A 5,493-nucleotide genomic window follows, 5' to 3' on the forward strand; every position below is an offset into this window, starting at 1 on the left:
GGGGTTTGTCTGACATTTCTCATAATTAGATTGAGGATCTCACAGAGCTGATGCGCTCTTTTCAGCAGGTCACTGCAGCCTTTGCGTAAAGTCACTATGTTTTATGACTGGTGCTGGTCACCTTGATCATTTGGGGAAGGTGGTACCTGACTGGATGCTCCACCATCAACTGTTCTCTTTGTGATTACTAATCTTCTGATTAAGCTTTCATCCATAAATTTCCTTATCTATTCGTGGATCTTACCTGTACTGGTTATTACTATAGCACTCTACGAGTGACCTCTCATTTACTTCATTCTTTCTGCATCTATTAACCTTCCTTCTGTAAGGAAGAAGTTACCTTGGTTTTAAAGATCAATAATTAAGCCACCCACCAGTCAATAGAGCATCAGACAGAAGGAAGAGCAAAATATTCAAGTACAAAGGGTGACTGGATGGATTCATTTATTAACTGAAAGACTTCCAGGGCTGAGGCTCGGATCTGTGAGAGAAACCTCAGTCCAATCCCAAGAGGCCAAAGGCAATATAGGGTCAGATCATGAGCAAATAGCCATGCTCAGCTAAAAATGACTAGTCACAGTTTGGGGCGTGTCTTAACCCTCTTTCCAGACGGCAGGTCCTACTTCTATCTCTGCATCCCCTGTGAAAAAACTCACTCTCAGAACTTCCTTTCTTTTAGAGACAATTATTTTGTCAATGCTCTGCCCCCTCCACATGCATCCATGCGCATATTGTGACTACAGATGTTGGGTCTTCATCCTAAAAGATTAAACAATAAAGTAAAATTAGTTAATAACAACTGCTTAACTTTTATATAGCTCTTTCAATCCATAGAGCAAACTGTAGCTTCCATACTCCAAGTTTACACATTGAGTTAGTGGCAAAGCTGGAAATTAAATCCAGGCCTTGTGACTCTCCGTCTTTTATGCAGTTAGTCGGGTCCCCTATTAGGTTGGAGTTGATTTAGGCAAAAGCTAACCCCACTGATATTTCGTGAGCTTCCGACCAGATCTATACCTGCTTCTTTCCTCCTCCTTCATGCGTACTATACAGAAAGGTTGTCAGACACACACTTGTACCAACAATAAGGAAGATGGCCTACTTCCCCATAGCTTCATTCATTCTGAAGATTATTAGGATTTTTTGTGTCTGTTAGCCGGATGAAACTCAAAATATCTTGGTGCTATTTTAATTGTGGTAAATTTGTGTCAGTGTCCACTTAATGTGTATTAAATATAAAAATAAAATGCTGAGAAATTTAAATTTCTTCTTTGCTCTTTCCAGCATGGTCCACGGGTGAATGACAAAGCATCCTGCAGCCAGCGTGTGCAGCATCACCACCAGCTATGGAAAGTGGGGAAAGATGATACTGTCTCTAAACATTAGATTCCTTTTCCCCCAACCTGGAGAAGACCTTCTCCCTACTTTAGAAGTTAGTTCTGAAAAGAATTCACGTTAATCCACGAAGGAGGTTGTCATCCTCAAATTGTGACTGTCTGTGATTTGTTGTGGACTTGGATATGTAGGGGAGAGGGTTCTTGTGTGTGTGTGTGTGTGTGTGTGTGTGTGTGTGTGCGTGTGTGTTAGTCTGGATACTTTAAAGAAACAAACCCACAGAAACTCATGTTTAAGAGAGAGTTTTATATAAAAGTTAAGTGCGCATCAAGAAAACATCCCAACCCAGTGCTGCCCAAGCCCACAAGTCCAACATTAACCCATTAACCCAACTGTCCAACACCAATCCACAAAGTCCTCCTCCATCTCACAAAACAGACACAATGATGCCAACTGTTAGTGAATGTGTAAACATCATAGTGCTGGCAGGGGTCTCCACACAGGTGCTCCAGCACTCAGGGCTGCATCAGGGTAGGTCCATGTGGCTTTTCCTCAGGGATATCTTGCAGGAAGTGAGCCTTACCAGCTGAAGCAGGGGACTGATTAAGGCAGGTACACCCTGGTCCGACCATCAGAAAGCAAGAGACCCGAGAACTAGAAAGGCGAGGCTCACTGAGTCATTTATCCTTCTGCCCTTCAATTAACCCTACATGGGTTAATCGGCCAGGTTGGCACAATAAACTACCTCACATTGATTTGTAAAAATTAATCACACACTTAGGATATTCACTTTCTGGTCATCTTTATTCCTGGTAAGAATATCTGCTGTGATGTGGACGATGATATTAATCGGTAGTTGCTGTTAGGTGCTATAGAGCCAGTTCCAAACCATTGCAACCCCACACACAACGGAACAAACCACTGCTGCTCCTGTAGCTTCCTCACAATGGTTCATGTTCGAGCCCCGTTTTGCAGCCACGGTATCAATCCATCAAGTTACGTGGTTTCCTCTTTTTCGCTGGCCTCTATTTTGCCAAGCATAGCATGTCCTTTTCCAGGAACTGGTCTCTCCTGATTTGCCCAAAGTGCCCAAGACAAAGTCTTGCTGTTTTGCTTCGAAGGCGCATCCTGGCTATCTTTCCTCCCCCACAGATCTGTCTGTTCTTTTGGCAGCCTGCGGTGCTTTCAATAGTCATCACCACGCCATAATTCCAGTGCATCAATTTTCCTTTGGTCTTCCTTATTCAATGTCCAATTTTCACATGCCTGTAAGGTAACGGAAAATACGACTTGTTTGGGTCAGGTCTTCAAAGTAACATCCTTGCTTTTCAACACGTTAAAAAGATCTTGCGCAGCAGATTTAACCAATGCAATGTGTCATTTGATCTCGACTGCACTGTTCATAGTGCCAAGCAAGATAAAATCCTTGACAACTACCTTTCTCCATTTATCACAAGGTTATCTACTGGTCTGGTCATGAGAATTTTGGTTTTCTTTATATTAAATTGTAATCCATATTGGAAGCTGCAATCCTTCATCTTCATCAGTAAGTGCTTCATGTACTCATTGCTTTCAGCAAACAAGGTTGTGTGATCTGCATATCGAAGGTTGCTAATAAGCCTTCCTCCAGTCCTGATACACATTCTTCTTCAGATAGTCAAACTTCTGATTTTTGCTCAGCATACAGTTTGAATAAGTGTGGTCAGAGGCTACAACCTGATGCACACCTTTCTTCATTTTTTAAACCATGCACTAGTTCTGTTCACACAACTGCCTCTTGATCCATGTACAGGTTCTGCATGAGCACACGGGATTGTTCTGGAATTCCCATTCTTCTCAAAGCTATCCACAGTTTGCTATGGTCCATACAGTCGAATGCCTTAGCATAGTCAATAAAATACAAGCAAGCATCTCTCTGGTATTCTTTACTTTCAGCCAAGACGTCCGGCATCAGCAATGATAGACCTTGCTCCACATCCTCTTCTCTATCTGGCCTGAAGTTCTGGCAATCCCTGCCAATGTACTGCTGCAACTGTTGTTGTAGGATCTGAAGCAAAATGCTCCTTGTGTGTGGTATTAATGATATTGCTCTAGAATCTGAAAGTAGTTTTTGGGTAACTGGGGAAAAAGCTGTTTGTACCTTAGGCAAAAGGGTCAGGACCATCACCTTCCATTGCTCAAGGTCATGAAAGCATGCTGATGGCTCATCTAGGGGAGCTGATGAAGCAACTGCTGGTCTGTCTCTCCACCTGAGACAAAACGGATACTTTGCCTCCTGTGCCCTGGCAAAAGCTGCAGAAAGCAGCCAGCTGCAAACTTATCAGTTACTTCATGTTCCTAGCCTAATCCTTCCCTTCTGTCTATTGATAACTTGACTGAAGTGTTAAGGCTCCTTTGCATACCCTCAAAGAATTGTAAACTGTCTTTTGGGTGTAAACCTGTCATTTGTTTACATCTGCCCCTAATAAAGTTTGTAGCCCTGGAGTGTCTATACTGCAGGGACCCCTGCACCCTAACTTTGGCTTCCCTTTTGTGTATAAGTGTTCTCATTGCAAATCATACCCTCTCGAACCTGTTTGTAATGTAAGATAAGAGTTATCCATATTATCTTACAGGTCTCTAAATTATCTTACAGGAAATCTTACATTGGAATGGGTACAAATCTATATCACTCTGGTCAGTTGGCCAGATCGCTGTCTTTCAACTCTCTTGGCATAGACTAGTGAGTGCTTCGGGGCTTCATCATCTCATTGAAACATTCCAGTCGGAATTCCATCAATTTCTGGAGCCTTGTTTTTGGCTAAAGCCTTCAGGGCAGCTTGGACTTTCACTTTAGCACTATCCATTCTTGCTCATATACATGCAACCTCTTGAAATGGTGGGATATCAACTCGTTCTTTTTGGTACAGTGACGGTGTGTATTCGCGCCATCTTCTTTTTAAAAATCAATCTATTGGGGGCTCTTACAGGTCTCATACCATTCCACACGTCCGTTGTATCAAGCATATTTGTACATATGTTGCCATCATCATTTTGTAAACATGGACTTTCTATTTGAGCCCTTGGTAGCAGCTCCTCTTTTGTCCCCCGCCTCTTTCCATCTTCTTCTGATGCTTCCTGCATCACTCAATATTTTGCCCATGTATTCGTCAACATTTCAACTCAGGACTTGAATAATTTCCCCCCCAGTTCTTTCAGCTTAAGACATGCTAAGCCTATTCTTCCTTTTTGGTTTTCTAACTCTAGGTCTTTGCATGTTTCATTATAACATTTTATTTTATCTTTTCAATAAGCTCTTTACTTCAAGATTTCTTCCATTTGCCTTAGCTGCTTTACAATTGAGAGCAAGTCTCAGAGTCTTTTCTGTCATGCACGTTGATCTTTCATTCTTCCTTATTTAAAAAAACATCTTTTGCTCTTTTCATGTCTGGTGTTCTTGATGTCATCCCACAGCTCAAGCCTTCTGTCTACCGCAACCGGTTTTGTTTGATTTTCCTCTAGTGTTGGTGCTTGTTTGTATTTCCATAGGTAGCCGTGAGCTTTGTTTTGGTACTCAACTAAGTTGCTAGGAAAGAATTTGCTCATTTAAGGTCTTGTTTTTCACATTTAACAGCATTTAGTCTACTGACTTATGATCATTCTGACATCTATTGCTCTGTGGTTTTCCAGGGTGCCTGATGGGAACAAAACTCCAGGAGCAGAAGGAATTATTCCCTCTAATTCTTCTAATTCATTCCCCAATGTAGGTAACTTTCTCTCTCTCTCTCTCTCTCTTTCTCTCTCTCTCTCTCTCTCTCCCTCTCTCTCTCTTTCTTTCTTTCTTTCTAAAAGATGAGCCACTTCATGAATTAGCATGTCATCCTTGCTCTGGGGCCATGCTAATTTCTCTATGGTTCCAATTTTAGTATATATGCTTCTAAAGTGAGCGAATATAGGTAATTTTCTGTGGAAACTTCCGAGGAGTCCGCTGCACATTTTCAGAATTCTCCTGTGTACTGCTCTGTATCCAAGTTTTCACTCCCTGTAGTTCAACATGGCAATTTTAACAAGGCAGTAAGATAGACCCGTCTAATTTGTTTCTTATCTTTTAAGGTTCGCTATCTTTCACCGTCTGATATTCAGTATCTTCAATACTATTATTTCTGATCTTTCAGATGG

At 41.7% G+C, this 5,493-nt stretch overlaps 1 non-coding gene across 1 annotated transcript; it reads right to left on the reverse strand.

The window, feature by feature from the left end:
- Positions 1–5,160: 5,160 nt before the first annotated feature.
- LOC115869560 lies at positions 5,161–5,264 on the reverse strand. Its single transcript, XR_004046236.1, has one exon. It is a non-coding gene; the product is annotated as a U6 spliceosomal RNA (small nuclear RNA).
- Between the last annotated feature and the right edge of the window lie 229 nt (positions 5,265–5,493).

Source organism: Echinops telfairi, unplaced genomic scaffold (assembly GCF_000313985.2).
Source record: "Echinops telfairi isolate 266 unplaced genomic scaffold, ASM31398v2 ScPeMD7_31;HRSCAF=116, whole genome shotgun sequence".
Taxonomy (NCBI): Eukaryota; Metazoa; Chordata; class Mammalia; order Afrosoricida; family Tenrecidae; genus Echinops; species Echinops telfairi.